This window comes from Lygodium microphyllum, chromosome 11 (genome assembly GCF_053477565.2).
Source record: "Lygodium microphyllum isolate KBCC chromosome 11, Lygodium_microphyllum_v1.1.10, whole genome shotgun sequence".
Taxonomy (NCBI): domain Eukaryota; kingdom Viridiplantae; phylum Streptophyta; class Polypodiopsida; order Schizaeales; family Lygodiaceae; genus Lygodium; species Lygodium microphyllum.
Window position 1 is genome coordinate 94,923,912 of NC_141145.1, and position 24,466 is coordinate 94,948,377.

The 24,466-nt window shown below is 42.0% G+C and overlaps 1 pseudogene; it reads left to right on the plus strand.

The window, feature by feature from the left end:
* The first annotated feature begins 936 nt into the window (after nt 1–936).
* On the plus strand, nt 937–24,466 carry LOC148029105 (elongation factor 1-alpha-like; annotated as a pseudogene).

Genomic DNA, 24,466 nt, shown 5'->3' on the forward strand with positions numbered 1-24,466 from the left:
TGTTAACAAATGTTGAGGATGATTTGATTCCTTCTATACTTAGTTGAGGAAAGCAATATGCTAGGTAAAGTGTGGCAATACATCTTGGTATGAAAAATGCTTAAGAAGTTTTTCTTATCTTCATCATGAGTTTAAGATCTTGTATGCTTTGGAGTTTACATATTTGATTGTCTTACTTTTTTTTCTAGCAGCAATTCCAGTTTTTGGTATGCCTCTTCAAAGAGTTGGTAGCGAAGTCTATGGACATGTCTATACTCCACTTAATCAATGCAACACAAAGGAAAAGATAGGAAAATCTGCTATACTAAGCTATCCTACATCTCTAATGATCTTCAATGTAGATGCCATTTGTTCGATGGATTCCTTGGGCAAGTCTCGATATCCAGATATTACAATAGCATATCAGTGCTTAAGGCCAAGAAGGGATGGATTTGATTCCCATAGCATGCCATGCAATTTGGTGTATGTGCATGATAAGATGATTTGAAAATATAATGGCCCAAAATGAAATGGACAGGATAGGCCTTCACCTCAAGCACTTTAGTGACTCATTGGATGTACTTGGATGGTTCAAGAATAAAGAAGTAGCTATGATGAATAAGAGGTCATTCAAGTATGCTTGGGCACTTGACAAACTAAAGGCTAATTCAAGTAGCTATGATGAATAAGAGGTCATTCTTGACAAAGTAAAGGCTAATCGTGAAGCATTACCATTGATATTTCTCTTTGAAAGTTTGAAACATCAAAGTACTATTGTGCTGCCATTGATGCCCTTGGTCACTGTGACTTTATCAAGAAGATTATTAACGGTATCTCTTGGGTTGACCATGCAATCATCGACTCAAGTGTTGGTTGTTTTGAAGTATTTCTAAAGATGGGCATACTTGTGTGCATGCCCTCCTTGCATTTACCCTATGCATGAAGGAAACAATTTGTTGTTGTAACTAGATGGATGCAACACTTCCAAAATACTTAAAAGCTTGTTATGATGAAATTACTAAGGAGGTGGTTTTCGTACTTGAAGAAAGTTGGGTTCAACCCTAGCAAGATCCCCCTTTTTTCCATCTTTGGATTTGAGGGCAATAATTCGATTGAGATGATATGATTTAGGAACCTAAGAGGTCTTCAAACAAGCTTTTGAGGATTTCCCTTTAGGATGTGTACAAGAGTAGCGGTATTGGAACCATTCCTGTTGGTAGAGTGGAGAAGACTGGTGTGCTCAAGCTTTGTATGGTTGTCACTTTTGCTCCCATTAGCTTGACCATTGAGGGAAAGTCTATGGAAGTGACAATGTTGGGTTTCATGTTAAGAATGTTGTTGTGAAAGATCTCAAGAGTGGTTATGTTGCCTCTAACCCAATGAATGATCCAACTAAGGAAGCTTCCAATTTCACTTCTCAAGTGATTATTATGAATCATCCTGGCCAAATTGATATGGATATGCCCCTGTTCTTGACTATCACAGAGCTGTGAAAAGTTTGTTGAGATTTCACTTCTCAAGTGATTATTATGAATCATCCTGGTCAAATTGATATGGATATGCCCCTGTTCTTGACTATCACAAAGTTGTGAAAAGTTTTTTGAGATTTCACTTCTCAAGTGATTATTATGAATCGTCTTGGTCAAATTGATATGGATATGCCCCTGTTCTTGACTATCACAGAGCTGTGAAAAGTTTGTTGAGATTTTGACAAAGATCAATAGTTGATCCAACAAAGAGCTAGAGAAGGAGCCGAAGTTAATCAAGAATGGAGATGTTGGATTTGTGAAAATGATTTCCACCAAGCCAATGATTGCATTCTTATCTATGGTAAGATCCCAATTTGATTGACACAAGTGATGCAAGGCTTGGGTCATATCACTTAGGTTGAGGTTGGATTGAGGTATGGATTCTCAAAATATATAAGATTTTATTTTGTGAAAATTAAATTTTATGTTATACCTAAGATGTTCTTTACATTTATTTTTCTCATCTTTGTGTATTAGAGAGTGTCCAATGCATGGGTGAATGAGCTTAGGGAAGCCAATATGTATAAATACTAGGCATATGTGCATTCAAGGCATGTTTGTGTATTCTATGAAACATATTTTGTGAAAATTTTTACACCCTTTTGTGTATTTTTACTAAAATTTAGATATATCTTACTATAAGTTTATTTTTTTTCACAAAACAATTGAATAACACCTTATGTAATAAGTACACAATAATATTTAATAGTAGTTTCATTGTACAATTGGTCACGGACTAACTCTTAAATGTTTATAGAAATAATTCACTATTTTTAGTCATTGTGGACAGTTACAAAGTTTATTTGTGATATATAACATCTAAATGTAAATTTTGATTTTTATGGATAAAACTAGGATTTGAATGTTGAGAACTATATCATTCAAATGTTTGCAGAAGACTACATGAGCATATGCAATGCTGAGAATGCGAACAACCAATTGATGGATTGCAATGAGCATGCATGGGCATCTCTAATGTGGGCACATATTGAGTCTAGCAATTCCCAATCTACCTTCATCAAATGCAAAAGGATCATCTCCAAGCAAATGTTGTCACCTATGTCTTTCTCCTCAAAGCTTGTGGTCACATTAAGGACCTCCAAAGTGAGAAATGTTACATACCAAGATTGCTAAAGATGGTTGTGAAGTAGATACTAGCATCAATAGTGCTTTAGTGGTTATGTATGCCAAATGTGGGACATTTGTGGAAGGATGGGAGTTGCTCAATGAACTATAAGAACAAGATATAGTAGCATAGACATTACTTTTAGGTTACATTAAAAGTGAGTTATATAAGGAGAATTTGAGTTATGTAGAGTAGATGGAAGTCAATGGGGTGCCTCAAGATCCTATCACAATTGTCTACTCTTTAAAACCATGTGGCAACATAGGGGCCACAAATAAGGGTCAAAAAATTTCTGCCAATATATTCAAGGAGGTGTATGAACTTGATTTCTATATTATATTAAGCTCTATGTTGGAGATGTTTGCCAAAGTGGGGTCAAGAAAGAAGCATATGAGTTGTTTGATGAACTTCCATTGTGTAATGTTGTTTTATGGAATGCCCTAATAACAATGTATGTTGATTTGGGATGTTATGAAGAGATACTCAAATGTGTGGGTTAAATGTAGCAAGAATGTGTTTGTGAGAATGCCATCCCATTGGTCTACTTTTGAAAGCTTGTGCTAGTCTATGATCTAAAAACCAGAGCAAAGCTATACATGTTGATATTATCAAGAACGAATTGGACAATGATAATTTTATATGCAATAATTTGGTGGATATGTACATTAAATTTGGCTTATTTGAAGATACTAAGGATCTTTTTGGTGAGTTGCCAACTCGAGATGTGTTATCATGGATTACAATTATTTTGGATATGCCAATCATGGCTTTGGTCATAAATCACTTGGACGTTTGTAGCACATACAACGGGAAGGTGTCTCTCCAAATGCAATGACTTTTATTTGTGCTTTAAAAGCTTGTACTAGTGTAAAAGTAGTAGTTTGAGGGCAAGAAATACACTGTGAAATCGCCTCGAAATCATCAAAGTAAGATGTGAAAGAAATTAAAATATTGGCAATACCCTAATTGATATGTATGTCAAATGTGATTTGTTTGAAGATGTTCATGAAGTCTTTCTTAAGTTGAGAGTTCAAGATGTTGCATGGATTCCTATGATTACAAGATATATTGAGCATGGCTGTGGGTAGGTAGGATTGAACTATTTTAATAAAATGAAGACAACATGTGTACTACCCAATGTTGTTAGTTGTGGTATTTAAAGGTCTATGCCAACACTACATCTTTAGATATTGGCGCGCGCACACACACACACACACACACACACACACACACACACACACACACACACACACACACACACACACACACACACACACACACACACACACACACACACACACACACACACACACACACACACACACACACACACACACACACACACACACACACACACACACACACACACACACACACACACACACACACACACACACACACACACACGCTAAACTTGCAAATAAAGATTAAAAAAAAAACTCAATTGTAAACAATTTCATACATATGCTAAATGTGGGTTTCTTAAAGAAGCACATGAATGTTACATCACTAAGATTTTTAGGTGAAGTTCCTCATCATCAGTTGAGTTTCATTGCAGTAAACAAATAATTGCAAAGGATGAGAGTAAGCTTCTAGTGGCCGATCTTAGACTATGCAGCTACACACAAACCAACTCATATAGCAACAAATAGAGCAATCCCTTGATCAATATCATATCAATAGTACATTTAGAAACACATTGAGAGCACTATGATAGACAAAATACTATTTCCTTGGATCAACTAGCAAAGGTGCAGTTTTCGACTTGTGGTGAGAGAACAAAGAAGACTATAGGGAGGAAAGAGAAAGAGCGAGAAAGACTAGCAAACGAGAGAGATAGATAGGAAGAGAGAGAAAGAGAGAGGGGAAGCCATGGAAGTTGGAACAAAGATGAAGAGTCAATTCTTGATAATACATGGATACCCTAAACTAGGTCTCTTATGCCTTTTATACCCCAATCAATGTGACTAGTTATGTAACCCTTGATTCTTGTGTAGTCTCACTCTTTACACTCCATCTCGATCCAAGAAGTTTTTGCCCTAAAAAACAGAAAGCAGCTAGAGGGATTTGCTATAGTGGCCTAGGAGTGGGGCTAAAGAGTATTACTTTGATTAGCATTACAATGAGAGAATTTGATGGATGGGGAGCTCCTATCTAAGAAGAATTGGGACATAGGGCTACATACAGATGATATGCAAGAATTGGGCATGGGGACAAGGGAACTGGGCTACCATTTCATGATAAATGAGGTTTGGAAGACTATGGACAACATGTTGTCCACTAGAGGCATGCTAAAGTAAATCTGCCATAACATTTGATAGGCTGCTTCAAATGGGGCATGTTGCATGTCAAAATGGATCTTATGTGGACAAGCACACTGAATCCACATATGAACATCTTGGCTATAATTAATGTAGGTATAAAAATTTTCTAAAACAACGTGTAGTTTGTATGCAGTCTACTTCACCCTATTGAGCCTCTCTTAAGTGGGGAAACTCCTCTAAAATAGTGGTTAATTTCCATGAGGCTTCTTCTCTAGGGGTAGGCCTTGCCATTTGATGAGGTATTCCTTAATGGATTGAGATCTCAAATGCTTATCTCCTCGCTGCCCAATAATTGCCTCAGGAATTTATTGAATGATGCCTTCTTGTCTATGGGAGGAGGTAACTCTTCCACATACTCCACTAAGGTGCCAATGAAGGGCTTCAGTTGACTAACATGAAACATGTTCTGAATATTGGTGGAGGAGGGGAATTCTAATTGATAAGCCAAGTCACCAATTCTCTTCATGATCTGATAGGGGCCATAGAATCTATTAGCGAGCTTGTTCCTACTACTACCATCCTTGAAAGTAGAGTAACATGACTTAGGCACTTTCAATAGGACTAGCTCCCCTCTTGGAATTCCATATACTTTCTCCTCTTATTAGCATAAAGCTTCGTGTGATATTGTGCCTTCCAAAGATTCACTTTACATTGTTGAAGCAGGGCATGCATGTGCTCTAAATCCTCTTTGTTTTAAGGGTTTATCTTGTCATTGAATAGGAACATTAGGATGAAAACCTTATACCCATATAGTGCCTCAAAAAAAGAGACCCCAATGCTAGAGTGGGTGAAGTATATGCAAACTTAGCCAAGTGGAGCCACATATATGAACTGTTGTACATAAGGGCAAAATTTCCTGAAAACTTAGCATCTTTATCATGCACCATGACCTACGGGAACCCATGCAATTTAAACACATGCTGCATAAATGAAGTGGCTACTTGAGATGTGGCATACTGAGTTTTAGTGGGAATAAAGTGGATAGCTTTAATAAGACAAGTAACTACCACATATATGTTGTTCCATTATTTCTTGATTATGGGTAGTTTAGTAATAAAATCCATAGTGATATGTGTCCATTCCCCTTCAGGAATAGGCAAGGGTTGCAAGAGACTAGCTAGTTTAAGCATACTATCCTTATTATGTTGGCATGGAATTAGATACAAAATCCTTGACATCTCTCCATAGGCCTATGCCCAATGAAAGTTGTTATTGACAGTTCTATCATATGTTTTGAAAACACCTAAGTGACTAGCAGTGGGGTGAGAATGCATCTCTTCCATGATCATTCATGTGAAGGGAGAAGTGTGGGGGATGATAATCATATCATGGGACTATATAAGTCCATTCTTGTGCTAATATTGGAAGTTTTCTTCTATTATCCTATGCTGTAATTTTTGAAATATGTGACTAAATTTTTCATTCAGCAAGTAGGCCTTGTGGAGTTCTCAATCCAATCACTATGTAACTTTGATACGGATGACACGTTGCATGCCGACAACTATGATGGTAAAATTAGCTACTATGTTTTCTTTGGCCCTAGTGTGAGAGATGCCAAAATCAAAATTTTATAAAGTTGCCACCTATCCATTTTCACTAACAATGTGTTCCAAGTAGTCCATTGATGTCTACATGAAGATGCACATACTTTCCTTTGCAAATAAAATATACTCTCTCAAGACATCAAATACCCTTCTAACATCCGCTAAGTGCTCCTCTCATGATTTTTTGTAAATAAAAATAGAAATACAAGCACAAATTTGAAAAGGAAGGGGTGTAAGATTCTATTCATGAGGCTCTGGAATGTGGTAGGGGCATTCATCAATCCAAAAGGTAGCACTAGGAAATTGAGCCTCTGGAAAGCCCTTTTGACTTCATTACCCTCATGCATACACATCTAATGATAATCGGAGTAAAAATCAATCTTAATGAAATACCATTTCCTTTTAAGTCATGAATCTTGGGGATAGAATACTGATTCTCAACTATGATTTTATTCAACTCCTTGTAGTCCATGCACATGATGCAGAAAGAACCATCTTTCTTCTTGATTAGTAGGAATAGAGTGTTTACTGCAAAGTGAAGGAAGCGAAAAACGAGGAATCAAGAGGAAAAGTGCAAGGCAGAAAAAAGGAAGAGGTTCCCTACAAGAGAGTGGGCATGGAAGAAATAAAAAAGCATGGGAACAATCAGGAGTACAAGACGCAACCGTGGAAGCCGCAAGAAGCCAAAAGCAAGAAGGCACACCTTTAAATATAAAGGTGCAACCAAAACCTCTGTAAAAGAGTGCCAGGCTCCCTCCTGTGCAATTTGTAACCATGAGTGGGCAGTAGGACTAAGCTAGGAATAGAGGAGGACAATGGGAAAAAGGGCCGACCATGTAAGAAAAGGGGGATAAGGGGATGACCACCCAAAAGGGATTTAGGGTTTTGTATATATAAAGTTCAAAAAGTAAATTTTTGGTGTGTGGCAAAGTGAACTCTTCTTCTTCTCTTCTCTTGCTTGCATGTGAGTGCTTGAGGGAGGGAGTGTGAGTGAGTGAGGGAGTGAGTGTGTGAGAGTGAGGGATCTTGGAGGTGAAGCCCTCCTCCAGCTCCTCTATTCTTATTCTCTTCTCTTCTCTCTTCTCACACGTGGCCATGGAGGATGGAGCTTGGAGGAAGAGACTTGAGGATGCTTGAGCTTGCATCACGAATCGTGGAGCTATCGGAGTGCTTGAGAGAGGAAGCAACTCAATCGGGCATCAAGGTAAGCTCACTACACTCTTAGAGAGGGATAGCGCATTAGCTATGTGAGAGGTAGCCTTTAGTGCTCGCTTGAAATGCTTGAACAACAAGTGGTCAATGGGTCTTGGCAATTGAGTGCCTCTACATTTTGGTTCTGTTTCCAGGACCAACAAATTCAAGCTTAAGTGCTTGCGCGCTTCAAATTGAGCATCGAAGTAAGGGTTTCATCCCTGAACCAGAGCTTGAGATAGATAAGAGATTTCGGGTTCTTAATCTGTGCTACAAGTAAGTATTTTTTATTTTTGATGATTAGTTGAGTAGGAGAAATTAATTCAAAATTTTGCTTTTGATTTTATCGCATTTAGAGTAGGATAGGAGGGAGAAATCAGAGTGGGAAGCTTAAGGTTCATTGATGTAAAACAATCCTAAACAAGGCACTAACATGGAAAATTTGGGAAGAAAAGAGTGCTCAGATGGGTCGAAGTTGCAAGTGGAGTAATCAGAAAGGCTAAGGTGGTACACAACAAGGGTTTAAGGTCATGGGTGACTAGGAAAAGCCGCATTTGCAGTCTTGGCTTTGAGAGAGAGAGAGAGAGAGAGAGAGAGAGAGAGAGAGAGAGAGAGAGAGAGAGAGAGAGAGAGAGAGAGAGAGAGAGAGAGAGCTTGCAGGTCATGAGTCTACTTTGAATCAATTGGATCATGTCAGAGCTTTCGGCAAGATTCAGGTATAGGATGCCCTTGGCCTACATCCCTACTTGGTTCCTGGAAGTTTCTATAGGTGATATCAACATTGGAGTGGAGATTTTTGACAAAACATGATAGATGTGCATTTTCGGCTAGCGGAATTGGACGCTTTCCGTAGTGTTCGATTCGCAAAATTGGACTTGGACAAGTCCATCTAGTCCGATCGGACATACCTGTCCGATTTTGAAAATCAGACCAACTCATAATCAAACACACCACCTCCATCTGATTCTGAGAATCGGATGAGAAGAAGACACATCACCTTGTTTGATCAACGCTCGGTTGTCCGATTGCAAAGATTTGACATACATTCGAATCGGACCAAGCACACATGTCTGATTCCAAGAATCGAACACGTGCGAAACGGACCACTCAAGTCGTCCGATTGGACATGCCTTGCCCGATTGTGATAACTTGACCTTGTCCCATTCCTAGAATCGAACACTGGTAAATCGGACATAGCCTAAGAAAGAAAATCTAGAAATTTGACAAACCCCGGCCAACGAGAAGCGTGACCCGCGCCAAAAGAATCCATCGAATGCCTCACAGGTAGTTACAGACCTAGAAATTGTGACCGAACTGTCTAGAATCGTGTAGTAGCTTGATTCCATAAATTTGACATATTTGGTGTTGTGGGATGGTTGTAAGATCCCAACTTGACCCTGAATGAGTAGAATAGAAGAGCGCGGTGAAAAACCCTATAAGTCGGCGAGGACAGCTAGAAACCGAACACACAACTCTATTTAGCCAACCCATAGACAAGAGCACTAGGGCTACATAGACACTTTGTTTTCTCACTCACTCTAATTTCCAGCACCCAAGACACACTTAAAGAGAGCTAAAAGTCTGATTACACATAGTGCACAGAAAAGAACACACACGTGCATAGAGTGAGGGTAAGTTGAGGATTGGTTGTAATTAACAAAGAACTCACCCAGACTTAAGAACTTGAAGGAATCCACAAGTAAGAGAAGACCCAAAGACATAGAAGGGTGATTGAATCACCAAAGGTAGGACCAAGCGAAGAACACAGCTAAAAAGCCAGATGCAACAAGGACAGACGCTATCGTGGAAGTGGATCTACCTAGCCTTATCAACTTGCTCGACAACTTGGCAAAACAAGAAGCCTTGGACATGGAAGAGGGTAGCTTAGGCCATAGAAGCAACGAAGAACTTGACCTAGGGAATTTTTCAAAGGCCATCCATCAGTTAGTAAACAAATATGATGCTCAAACCTAGCTAGAACACTATAGTAGACCAGTAGAGGATATCATAGCAGACCTTGTGGAGGAGAGGAAGTTGGCACGTAGGGCTCTGCAAGGCCTAGTTGTATACAACTAGGATCAGCAAACTAGGAGCTTACGCCATAGTATCGAAATGTGAGAAATCCAGAGAATGCTAGCCCTAGTAGACAAAAATCAGCCAGAGGGTGAGAGAGCGCTAGAAGGAGACCTCACATTGAGTGAGCTTTTGACGAAGCGGCTGCTAGATAACACAGCAACAGAGCAAAGCACTGAAGCATTAGCAACATCGCTACTAGTGGGTTTAGGAGTCAACCAAGGCTCTAAGAGCTAATGGAAAATTCCTATGGTGGCAAAGCAGCTGGACAAATACCAAGCAAACGATGACCCATATAGCTTTGTGGAGCAATTTCGAGTAGGTCTATGAGGCCAATGGCCTCACTGATCCTACTCAATGCTCCCAAGCTTTCAGAATATGCTTAGGTGACAAGGGTCAAACCTAGTACATGAGTTTGGATGCTTCAGAGCGTGTCAATTTCAAGGGCTTGAAAAATCTATTCATTAAGAGATTTTCCGAACTTGGGTACTCCAATAACTTGCTAGTGCGACTCATGAATGTCAAGCAGAGAGAGAAGGAGGATATTCGAGATTATGTGACCCATGTGAGGAGCCTCTTTCAGAAAATCCCAATGGGTGAGAGAACAACTGAAAGAGTGGTATCCACGGTATTCATCAATGGAATACAAAGTGAAGAGATTTACAAAGTGTTGGCTGACAACTCAAGCTTGCAGTGAGATGCAATGGCAAGGGTCTTTGAAGACGCTATTAGAGTGGATGACTAGCTCAAAGAGAGAAGCTCCAGGAGCTTGAGTCGAGAAGAATCCAGCGCCAGGGATTCCAAGAGAGTTTCAACACCCAACGAGAGAGCAGTCCCAAGTGCTCAAGACAAAGGGAAGGGCACCGATTTAGGGCAAGAGCTAGCAGAGATTAGGATGAACATAGCCAAACTATAGGAGATGATGAGATGACCAACACGTCTACACGTCCAATGCATGCATTGTGGTAGAAACCACTTGCCAGCCGAGTGTTAGGACCCTAGGTCATGACCTTGTGCTGATTGTGGTAGGTTCAGCCATGACGCCATGCATTGTCAATTACCTCGGAGACTCCCATACCCAGAGCCTTAGGTTCAACCCTACCTTGCGAATAGGCCACCAAACTTCTTTGGAAGGGGAGTCCCATTGGCTCTCCCGACACCTAATGATGCTAAGCCATCCATCCCTAGAATGGAGATAAATCCTACAAGTATCGCGAGACCACCTGGACCCTACATGGGCCACCCACCATTGAGTGACACGGACCACCTGGACCCTACATGACCCACCCACCATTGAGTGACACTCCAGTCCACTATGTGGACGAGCCTAGTGATGACGAACCTTATGTAAATCCATACCTGTCCTACGATGAGGAAGGCAACACATTCCTTATGGACTACCAACCAATACCGGTGATGGCATTAGGAAGAGGGAGAGGTAGAGGCCTAGGAGCACATACCCAAGAGCCAATCGTGTGTTGGACTTGTGGTCACCTAGGACAGACCCAAGAGCCTATACTTGCGGTCACCGAGGACACATTTCTTCGCGCTGCCCCGAGAGGAAGCAAGCAAATAGAGATAAGACTGACCTAATATGTGTTGAGTGTGGAATCACTCATCTCTTTGTCGATTGCCCTAGGTTGTTCTGTGTCGAGACACTCGATGGGGAGGCTATGGCTATCCCATTGCATGTCATGATCCACACACAAACGAAGCAAGCCGGCATATCATTACTAGGGCCTAGTCACCTTGACGCAACCTCAGTTGGAAAGAAGAGCTAGAGATGAAGGAAAAAAAGACCAGATGCTAAGGTCACCCTCAAAACTGAAAGTGTCACAACGCTGTTTGTTAGAAGGAAATTCATTGATGTAGAGGAAGAAGTGTCAGCTCCACGAGCGGCTGAAAAGGGAAGTGCTAAGGTCGAGAAATACCCCAACCCGAAGCACCAACTTGAAGCCATCAAGAAGGTGAAAGAGTGGGTGAAGGAGGCCCAGGAGCACCTAAAAGACGCTGAGCCCATACTAGAGGATGAGATTGATAATCTCTCAAGCATAAGCACGCCAGTCTCTCTCCCATGACCAAAATCAAGGGAGCTGATGGCATCACAAATAGGGCCGCCTAAACAAAGGCCAAAATCTCCATGCCAGCAAATCAGTCAAGGCCATTGGCCAAGAACCACAAAATTAGGAGAAAGGCAAGCGGCTAGCAACCTCCTTAATACACTAATGACCACTCCTGTAACTCTAAGCTTATGCGACCTGCTCAGGTAGTATCCAATGCTATGGTAGGATCTGAAACAATGGTTCGAGGAATCAGATGAGCCAGTTACCACAAACTTGCCTGAGTACGACACAAAGACGCAAATACTGAGTCTGACGTTGCACTCCATGCCTAAATCCTTGCACGTCAATGCTTTTTGGGAAGGCACAAAAATGCATGTAATCTTGCTAGTCCTAGCTTTGGGGGATGTCACAAGAAAGGGAATCGTAAACACAGGGGAAGGAGTGAGTGTGCTAAGCCATGCAGTACTCCTTGGGGTAAACCCACCGGTCGAGACTACTAGATTCAACGTCACACTGGCTAACTGAATGAAGGTGAAACCATTCGAAGTATTAAAAAATTGGCCACTAAAGATTGCAGGAATCCAATTCTCTATTGGCTTTATAGTCATGAAGGGAGTAGACTATGACATCCTACTAGGCTGACCCTAGATGCGTAATGCGAGGGTCATATAGGACTAGGAAAACGGTCTTATCTTCTTGGGCAATCGAACGGAGGCTATCGTTGGGGGTAAAGGCACATCTGCCTAGCCGCACGTGTATTACTACACTGACAGTACCCACTACTGCACACTGTAGGTGGCGGGCGCCCCTCACAGTCACTTATTCTTTATTATTTAGTGACATTTTGAATAAAGGAAGGCCCGGCCACACATTGTGGTTATTGTAGTTCCTACTTTTGACTCTCTCTCTCTCTTGGCTCTTGCTCTCCATATGCCATAGCTCTCACCGCCAAGCTTCTTCCTCCTGGGTTCCACTTCCCTTTTAATTGGTATCAGAGCAAAGGCATTGGAGCTTACCCGGCATTCTCTTTAGCCCAAATTTGAAGAGCTTCAACTCAAGCTTCAATGGCAGCCATGGCACCTTCATTTGTAGGTATGTTTTGATCTCCCACCTCCTCCCCGAGCTTCCCGACCTTCATCCACTTCTTCTCGGGCTGCATTGGAGCCCCGTCGACATTGCCAAGTGCCCTCGAGGGCTGTTGAAGACCCCCCAGCCCCTAGGAACAGCTAGCACAATTTTCGGTTCATTTTTAGGGGGCTAGGATGATCTGGTCCCCGACATTTCCCTGTTCCTCCTCGGCTTCTTGGCACTCTTGGCAACCTTCCTGAGCATTGCTTGACTCCCCAGCATTAGTACTTGACTCTCGGTGATCAATTCGAGTGCTTCCCCCTTCAACCCTTTGCTGTATATACTATACACAGTCCCAAGGCTATCAAAACATGGCAATACTTGACATTTACTGTTTGATGCTTCTTGGCATTGTCCGTTTGATGCCTATTGATGCCCGGTGATGCCCGGATGTTATGGGATGCTATGTCTATGCTTTGGGATTGATTTGGAGCAGATTTGAGCACCATTTGATATTCATTTAATAGTAAATTGCTTACTGTAATATAGTGGGTTGAAGCTCATTTACTTGGTGTATGCATTGGTTCATTGATACGGGGTGCTTACTGGAGGTTTGAATGATCATACCGATGTATTTGGAGGTTGTCAAATGCTTCTTCTTGGTTCTGGAATGATTTTGAGCTTGGATTGGGCTCCGACTTGGTCATTCTTCACTGGCATTTGGCTTCAGTTTGCATGCTTTGGACTGGTCTATGCCTATCGTCACTACTTGACATTTAGGCTTCTTGCATTTACGCTTTAGTTAGATATGGATGCCACTTGGTTTGCCCATGCTTGAAGCTACTTGGAGCTTCATCTTCAGATGTATTTGAGCATTTTGGATCTACTGGGCATTACATTTGGTTGTCAGTTACATGCTCTTTGAATGCTTTCAGGCTTATGCTTTACAGGTCTGAGATAACTTGGGATTTATGCTTTGGATATACTCTACTGGGATTTGGCATGTTTGATGCTATGTATTCGATGTATTCGAGTGTTGCTTGCTCTCTTTACATCTGACTTCACTTCCAGTGGGAGCCTCTTGGTATATTTGGATGTACACAAAGTCTTATTTACAGATGAGCTTGAGCTTGTGCGATAGTTACATGCATTTGCTCTCTTGAGAGCTTTGTGTCTGTAGTTTGTCTATAGTGGGCTGATTTGATACGCCTATTGGGTCAGGCACCTATCTCTGTCACATGTTTGTCGGTTTTGTATGCATCTTGGATGGTTATGTATTGAGATTCTTGCTCTATCAGTTGTGCTTATGCTTGGTCTCTTCTCTTACCCCGAGACCCATTACATGCATGGCTTCTAGACCTATGAGATGTCTCTTGCGTGACAGGTTATTGGTTTGACAATTCTTGGTACCTTCTTGCCCCTGGAAACTCACTGCTAGATGTATCTTGCTACCTAGCAGTTGCATTGACATATGTATCAATGATTGCTTCATTTTGGGATAGTTTTACATACTGTTGTCATTTATTATAGCAAGCTGAAATATGCAAATTTTGAGCACTTCTATGAGGTCAATGCTTACTATTTGATGTTATCTTGGTCATATTTGGTGGGCAGGTGCTTCTCTTGGTAAAATCCACTCTTTCAACCAGTTTTAGCAGTAGTGTTAGTGCATTTTCTACTAATTACAACATGCAATTTTTCTTTTTTGCATTGATTTGGGATAGTATGGCTGGTCACCTGAAAGACACAGCTCTCTTTACCATTGCCAAGTTGGATGGTACCAACTATGGGTATTGGAAGTCCCAAATATGGCAAGTTTTGGTGTAAAAGTTGCAGATTAAACCCTTGAGTTTCAAGGGTGTTAAACTTGAAGATATGGATGATGATATTTGGATGGAAGTTGATGAGCTATGCAAGTCTACCATTATTTTGTCACTCTCAGAAGAGGTCCATCATAATGTTGTTGAAGATGAGAATCAGAGTGCATGGGATTTATGGGAGAAGATTCAGGAGCTTTATGCGCAACAGAGTCCTGCATCACAGATGTATTGGCTAAAGTAGTTAATGGACCTTCGCATGAAGGAGGGGACCTCCCTTTCATCTCATTTCAGTCAGTTTTATGCTATCATGAAGAGTCTGTTGTCACAGGGTATTGATTTCAAAGATAACTTGCACCCGTTGTTTGTGCTTGGCACCTTGCCTGAATCATGGGATGTCTTCCGTAGTGCTATATGCATGAACAAGCTTGATGGGCTAAAAATCAAAGATGTTGAGAGTACTTTATTGACTAAGGAAATCAACAGGAGAAACAATGATGCTTCCCACTCTTCACATGCATTGACCGTTAGAGGTGGCAGACATGGCAGACATGATAATGATCATAAGGGCAGGGACTCTCAAAAGTCCAGGTCCAAATCACGTGGTCGCAGTAAGTCCCGTGGGCAGAAGTATGATCTTACCTATCATTATTGTGGGAAAGCAGGACATATTAGGTCACAGTTCCATAAAATGCGCGATGATAAGCACAAGGAAAAGGGAAAATAAAAAGTGTAGGAAAAGTCTTCTGAGGGTAGTATTGTACTTGCAAATTCCAGTGTGAAGATAGAAGAAGTTAATGTCATGCAAGCCACTGATTTAGATGATGATTACATACTTGCAGCTTTTGCATGTGATGCCTTACAGACTTCAAACTTCTGCGATACATTCTATGTATGCCCAGTGCTGGCTCTTAGATTCGAGTGTGTCCTTTAATGTGACACCCTGTAGAGATTGGTTTCATACCTATCATACCATGTATGGTTCTGTGCGTCTTGGTGATGACAGGTCTCTTGACATTGTGCACATTGGAGATGTTTGGCTGCAGTTTCCTTCTAGTAGTTCTTTTGTTTTGCATGATGTACGCCATGTACCTGCGTTGACTCGCAGCCTTATGTCAGTTGGACAGCTTGATGATGCAGTGTATTTTGTATCCTTTGGAGACTTTGCATGGAAGATTACTCGTGGCAGGCTTGTACTTGCAAGAGGTGCCAAGTCTGATAGCCTCTATCCCTTGTATCTAGAGCTACATTAGATCATGTTTTTTTCTGTGGGTTCTATTCCCCATGTATCCCTTTGGCACGCTCGGTTGGGGCATATGTTTCTTAAAGGAATAAAAATGCTTCGTGCTTTGCAGTATCTTTCGCCTTTTGACTCTTCGCATTTTGATTCTTGTGATCATTATTTGTATGGAAGACAGACTAGAAATACGCATAAAAAGTCTGGTAAGAAATGCATGGGTAGCCCTTGGCTCTTGTGTACTCAGATATATGTGGGCCCATGCCTTGTTAGTCACTTGGTGGGGCAAAGTGCTTTGTTACTTTCATAGATGATTACTCATGTAAGGTTTGGGCTTATCCCATAAAGAGAAAATCCGATGTCTTAGACACATTTCAACGTTGGCTTGCATTGGCAGAGAACCAGTCTAGGAAAAGGCTCAAATGCCTACGATTAGATAATGGGGGTGAGTATGTATCACATGCTTTTGAGCAATTTTGTGATGAGCGGGGTATTAAGCATTAGTTCATTGCCCCTTACATCCCACCCCAGAATGGTATGGTTGAACGCATGAATAGGACCATTCAGGAAAGGGTCCATAGCATGCTTAGCCAGGCTGGCTTACCGCATCACTTTTGGGCTGAGGCAGTTACTACTGCAATGCATCTCATTAACAGGTCACCTAGCAGTGGCATTGACTTTCAGGTTGTAGAGGAGGTATGGGCAGGCAAGCCCCCCTCTAACTATCTAACAAAATGGTCAGAAGCATGAGCTATGAGAAAAAATGATGCTAGGACCACTGCCAAGTTCTTATGGGAGTAGGTGATCTCAGGGTTTGCGGCTGCCCCATCGAACTAGTCAGCCAACCAAGGCACTCACTTCATCAACGAAGTGATAGCTCACCTCCTATTCTCCTTCCTAATCATCCATCAAAAATCTTCGCCCTATTACCCTCAGGCAAATGGTCAAGCTAAATCCACAAATAAAATCTTAGTAAATGTCCTGACCAAGGTCACCTCTACTTCGCATAGTGATTAGGATAACAAGTTGATGGCGACCTTGTGGGCCTATTGTGCCTTACAAGAGACCCCCTTTAGGTTTTATGGTACAAAGGCAATTCTACCTTTAGAGTTCTTTGTGCCTAGCCTTAGGATAGCTCTTCAAGAAAGATGGGACGGGAAAGAGGCATGGACGGAATTCTTAATTGAGCTCAAACGCTTGTCGAAAACTAGGTTTCTAGCCACCCATGCGCTAATCAGTGAGAAGGCAAGACACAAATGCTAGTTTGACAAGCATGTCAAGCAGCGCAACTTTGACTATGGATACTTAGTGCTCCTATACTCAGTCAAGGGACATAAGCAGAAACTGAAGTTTTGAGGGCTAGGTCCCTTTAGGGTTCGAACCATCAGCCAAATTGGAAACATAGAGCTCGAAACCCTAGAAGGTGAGGGCATAGGCTTTTTCAATGGGAGTTGCATAAAGAAGTAGTTCCCTCCCACACACCCATGGCATGAGTCCCTAATGCTAGCACCCCCTGTCCAAGTACGAGTAGCCACTATCACTTAAATGGACAATGAGGATGAGAAAGCAGTAGAACCAGCTTACCTAAGTATGATGGTCATTGCTAAGCACACATGCACCATCAACGCATTGATCGATGAGGGAGCTGATTTTAATGTCTTAACCCATGACCATTGGACCCAAATTGGAAAATTGCAATTACAACCCACTAATGCTAAGCTCGGCCCTTATGGAGGCCAACCCTACACACTTTTGGAAAACTCCAAGGTTGCAATTTCTTTCGAGTCTGAAAGCATGCCAATAATCTTCTATGTGTTCTCCAACATTAAAGATGCAGGCACGAAGTCGCTCTTAGGACGAACATTTAAGAAGCAAGCTTGTTGTAATGTCGACTACAAGTTGTAGCGTGTCCACCTAGCTGTGGGCAACGTCCGCATAATTACAGCGTTCAGCAAGGGCAGTGTGACTTCTTCCAAGTCCGCAAAGCCACCAGTAGAGAAATCCACCATCAAGTCTAAGGAGGGGGGTCGTGACTCATCACAACTTGCCAAGCCTCAATGCTAGTAGCCCGCTGAAGCCAACGCTAAAGCCCATGAACCCTAGTTCAAATGGGTACCTAAACAACAAGAACAGCCACCTAAGAACAGAAAACCACGGCCTCACCGCAAGGCTAATGACCCACACTAAAAACCTAGGAAGCTAAGACGAAACTATAAACATCGACGTACAGTTAAGTCGCGATGGGTCCCCAAGACCTTATTGTAAGTGCCATGCTACTATGCGGGTAACACCTAGATTTGGCTACCTAAAGCCAAAACAACCAAAGGCCCTACTCAAACACCACCCTAAGCTTTGACCATACAAAAAATCACACCAGAGATACTCAAACCACAAGAGAATCAGGCCACTAAGTCCATAGAACCTCCAAAGCCTAGCTCAGTAGGGCCTAAATCAATCTATTTCCCAAAAATGAAGCCTACCACTACCCAACCGCCCAAATCTAGTCCTGATGGTGCTCCTCAGACCTCAAAGCACCTCCTAGTGTGTTAATTACAGCTACAACCAAACCCATTGAGCATAAGGCCCAACTACAACCTCAAGAGTAAACCAAGCAGCAAACATTAGCTACTGAACTCTCTAGTGATGTCAAACGTCAACCACTTGCCAAGCTTAGACCCTCTTGAAAGGGATGCAGGAGACGCAAGAGAGAAGAGCACACACAATGTAGGTGGTGTCAACAATGTTATGACAGCCTTATTGCACTTTCATATATATATATATATGAATAAAGAATATGGGCGGTCATTGTACACGGGCAGGCCCAAGGGCCTTTTACCCCAACAACCTCCCACTAAAAGGCAAATGGGCCACGGAGTGAAAAAACAAAACAAAAGAAAAGAGACAAGGTGAGGAATCATGACATCTCACCCAACGCACAATCCAAAAGAAAGCTGTGCAATAACTGTCGGGAATCTTCGAGTCCAAGACATCCAGGAGGCAAGTGATCCGGCAGCTCCATACAATGGAGCAATCCAACACAACTCATGAGTGCAAGGCTGTACATCATCATTATTAGAGTAGCACATAGCATCAATGTGGCACATACAAGACAACATAGAGCATCCAAACTATCCAAAGTCAATCACTGAAAGAGGGCCAACATCCTGGACACAAGTCAAACGGGGTCTCAAGACAATATGCGGCCTCAACGAAGTAGAAGACTGACATACGACTATAGAATCAACCATAAAGCGCACTTAACGCACATCAAGAGGCCTGAGAGGTGCCTGCATCTCATAAAAGACAGCATGACGACTGCATAAAACCTGCTAGCCATCCAAATCCCAAAACCTGTAAGCTATAAAGTCACCATCTCCATAACCAAGGAGAAGACGTGTGACATAGGCTCATGTGGCATACTGACAGTGGCTTGGCAGCCAAATATCCTCAAGTGATTATAGGAGGGTCTCATACCACTCCATGCCTCATGTGGTGTAATACCGTCCAAAGTCAAGCACGACGTCCTGCTAACCAAGTAGAGTGCCGTCACAAGGGCCTCGCCCAAAAGGCATAAGACAATCCAGCTGTGGTAAGCATAGCAGCAACCTTCGCCTGTAAGGTCAGGCACATGCTATGAGCAATCCCATAATACCGAGGGCATAAGAAATCAATGCCATACTGCTGACAAGAGATCCATAAGCTGGGAGAGATAGCATGACTCTCATAATCCATCTGCAAGCATCTAGGCCTACTACCAACAAAATCCATAAATTTGTAAAGCATAGTAACATCATCCTCAATCCATACCAAAGGGTAAGCCCAAACACAGTGGGTAGCATGATCCATGAAGGTCAGAAAATATGACGCTCTACCAAGTGACTGGGAATGCATAGGTCCATATACTGCAACATGGACTAGATCTAGAGGAGCATGTCTCACACGATTGCCATAAGCCAAAGAGGCTCTGTACGGACCATGAGTACAATGAGGGCAATTAGCATGGAGAAGAGCAGGTAATAAGATCATATCACATAAAACATCCATCTCAATGTGTCGTACATGGCCTAGGCGACAAGGCCATAACAATGCATGTGGTATCTGCGTAATTGCAACCATAGAATCTCCCACATGAGAGACATGCACTACATAATCACTGCCATATCTAGCACCTCTGGCCAATACCAAGCAACCATGATGGATTTTCCATGAAGTATCCCCAAGAGAGACATAATATCTTACACCATGCAACTGACTGACAGAGATCAGTTATTACTGAGCATAGGTATATGCAAGACATCACGGAGCATAAGAGAAGAACCATTTGGCAAAGCCAAGTGTATATCCCCTATACCAATAACATGACAATCCTGCTCAAGGCCCAAAGAAATACATCTGTCAACCTCCCTGTAAGAAGAGAACCAAGCTCTATGCGGAGTAACATGACAAGATGCCATATTGTCTAAAAGCCAATCAAAGGTATAGGCCGTATCATTGAGTAAGTAATCTGCAAGGTAACATGATGCTAGGAGTCTAGGCCGTATCATCATGGGTAACTACATGCACCATACCACTATCAACAGTGGTCTCACCTACTGTATCACTGACTCTGCTCTCATGTCTAGTGCAGCACAATCTTTTTTGCTCTCTAATCCGCTTAAAGCATTTACACTTCACATGCCCTATCTTTCCACAATGAAAGCAAACAAAACCTGTAAAACTTGTAAAAGAGGACAATTGCTCTGTAATAGCATGAGTAGGGTTGTCCAATACATCCAAGGAGCTCAAAGAATCAGGGGAACTCTCATTAGAGAGAACATGCTCATCAAGAGGACTGTCTGCATGACTAGAAGAGCTGGAAGTCATCATAGCATACTGCAAAGGAGACTCATCCAAACCATAACGGGAGAACACAAAGGCATCAACCACGGATGCAAAAGCTCCCACACGGACAAGCCTAGCAGACAAAAGCATGACATATCCAACCACTGTAGCTCGCAGCCATAAAAGCATAAGCATGCCTCGGAGCCATAAATACATAAGCATCCCCGAAACATAGGAGTATACATAACTTTGCAGTGTCTCATACCATATACTGACATACATGTCCAGCCAAGAACGGCAGGTGGCAAATAAACCTGCAAGAATCAATCTCCAATAAAAGCCCAAATATTTGTGTAAAAGCATCCAGGTAAGAGGCTATGTGAAATTCATAGTAGTAGACCATGTGCATACACGGGTGGCCATAAAGATCAATTGCTCCCTGACATACACGGACAATAGCAGCCCAAATAGCATAGATGCCATACAACAGAGAAGTAGGACGGCCATAAATGTAAATCCCAAGCACTATCCAAGTCCACTGATCAGTAAGTATTTCGCATATCAAATGCAAACGAGCAATCACAACTCAATAGGCAATTGCCAAAACAAGGGAGCAGTTCACTGCTCAATACCTATAAGTGCATCCAAGTAATAGCCAAGATCCATAATCAGAGCATCAAATCCCATATAGCATCCAAGGTCGTAACAAAAAAAGCCAAGTTGTAATGGAAAAAGCTAAGTCAATGTCCAACTTCTCAAGGGAATACTCAAATGAATGTCAAGACGAGCTCAAACAACTGCCATCCACAGCCAAAGCATAACACATTCACCAACTGGGTAGCCTAGGCATAAACCATGTCATAGATGAAATGCTAGCTACAAAGAAGTGATAGTCAAACCCAAATCAAGCTCTAATCTCAGATCAAAAGCATTCTGGAGCATAAACAAGACATGTGGCATAGTCCAAATACATCATGACATCATACCGAGTAGCTAGGAGCACCCCGTGATGACCAATAGGCATAACCCAACCGTAGCATAAATAGCTTTAGCCCTGAAGTTTCCAGCAGAAAATAACAGTCCAAAATTGAGTAAAATAATACTCAAATCAAGCTCAAATCAAGTGCCAACTCATAGGCATACATTCCCAACATGTAGGCACCAACCGGGCATAATCGGGCATCAAATGCCAAGACCTGTAAGCATAAAATTGAAGTAATAGGTGGCTACCATGTTTTGGACAGATCTGGAACTGTTCAAAATAGTCAATGGCTGACCTAAATCAGCTCCAAATGGGTCTCACATAAGATGCATAACATCCACAAGTGATTCTGTACCAATAGACATCAGTAGAAGCATCACATAAGCCATAGGCATACAAATACATGCTGTCTCAGACCTGAAATCTATTACAAAATATTTTTTCATCTGAATTTGGCAAATCCGACATCACCATCATGTCCGGAGCGTGCCAAAATCCCAACTTAGACTCTTACCTTGCCTGAATCGGGTTTCGAATGTCCGAGATATGACAAAAAGAGTGATTTTTGAGCCATTTTTGCAAACAGGCGCAAATAAAACGTGAGTATACTGCTATACTTGAGGGGCCAAATCAGGTGGGTAGGGGATAAGTAAGAGTCCCATGAAGGCCTACAATAGGCCTACACAAGCCTAGGACAAGTCTAAGCAAGAGGTGAAGAGAACAAGCTTTAATGATGGAAGCTATGGCTGCCTCTTCATGAAACCCTATTGTTCATGTCAAAGAATGGCTGAGAACTGAGTGAGAAGCAAGCTCTCATACCTCATGTAGATGTCGGGAAGAGCTCACGAAGGAGTGGCTCTGATACTAGTTGAAAGAAATATAGGAGACATGGGAGAGAAGAGCACACACAATGTAGGTGCTGTCAACAATGTTATGACTGCCTTATTGCACTTTCATATATATATGAATAAAGAATATTGACAGTCACTATACATGGGCAGGCCCAAGGGTCTTTTACCCCAACACCTCTTATGAGCGGCAATCAATTCTAACCTTGGCCCCGTGGACTTAGCTGAAAATACTGGGACAACTTGATTGATTGCCTAAGACACTTGGATGCTACTTTCATGACATTGGCTAAAAGCTACGATTGACTAGACTTAGGTCTCTTAGAAAAACCTATAGCAATGAAAGTACGAACACTCCCTTGCTCTTGGGAGGAGTCAAAATTTGCATTTGTTAAGGCTTTTGAAGTAGCTGAGGAGTTAATTGCAAGTGAGATATCCAAGGAACAAACAATCAAACAGTGTCTTGTCACATAGTATAGCAAGAACATGATCATGGCCACAAACCAAGAAATTGAGAAGTTGAAATAGCTTGCTAACAACGACTCCTCCTTCTTGTGGAAATGGTATGCTCTATGACTGCAATGGGAGCTAAAGGGATGCCAAATAATGACCAACGCTGAGTAGCAATGCGCAATCAAGGCATCGAAATAAGACCTAACCTATGTAGCTCCAACTTCATATAGGGTGTTGACTGCCCTCCGTAATCGACCCCTCGAAGAACACATTAAGGGACATCCTTATTTAGATCACATCCTCACTGAGGAGGAGTTGCATGTTGCTAGCCGAGTGGACTCCGGTGACTTCTTGCTTGATGTCCTCACTTACATTACGCATGTAGGAATCCACCCTTTTGATATGGATAGCTATGTTAATTTAGAATATAATCTAAATTTCTACACCTGGCTCATGCGAAAGTAAAATACTAAGATTATGTGTTGAAGGCCCTTCATCCTCTAAGCCTTTAATCCTAGGAAGGATTCTTCTCATTTCAGAAGGGGGAGGGCATAAGGTGAATCAAACCAAACACATAAGGAAAACAATAAAAGAGAAGCACATATTACAAGGGTAGGATGCAACAACTTGGGATTGAGGAAAATGTCAATAAAATTTGAAATCAATAGACTACTTGGAGGAAAAAGTCTACTCCTGCACTCAAGCATTTCAGTTCAGCAAGTATGTAGTCGTTTCCTACTGCTTGTAATTATTCTGACAAACACTAATGGTGAATATGGCTTCATGACAGGCACCCATCATGGCATGCTAAGAAAAGGCTGGCAAATTGCCTTTTTCCGAAGAAGAACAAGCAAAATACGGAATTTCAGTGGAAACACGAGCCTTCAACCAGTTCAAGTTCCTTTTCAACCTAGAAGATGTGGCCATTGAAGAACAGGCTATGAAGAAAACTGCTAGGGTTTGCACTGAGGACACACAGAGTGTACGACCACAACAAAAACACAAAGAGAGAAACACAGACATAGAGGGAAAAACTCAAACTCTAAAGGCAAAACTCAAACTCAAACACAGAAACTCAAACACAAACAGAAGAAGGGAGAGAGAGAACGCAACTTTGAAGTGAATGAATGTTGTAAATGAATGTATGAGTGTATAGTGTGCTCAACGGAAGAGCAATTTCGGAGTGCGACATCCACCAAAGACGAATCCCAAGTCTGTGACCACCAGTTGGAGAGTGAAGATAAAGGAAACTACAAAATGCTGACACCAGGGGCTGCCAGAGATAGAGGCGATAGCTACAGAGTGGGGATATGACACCAGACATCTCCACAAGGATGCGAATGCAGGCTGTGGGATGTCGCCTGATGTTGGAGATGCTAGCAATGGCAGCTGGAGGCCAAACATAGCCTAG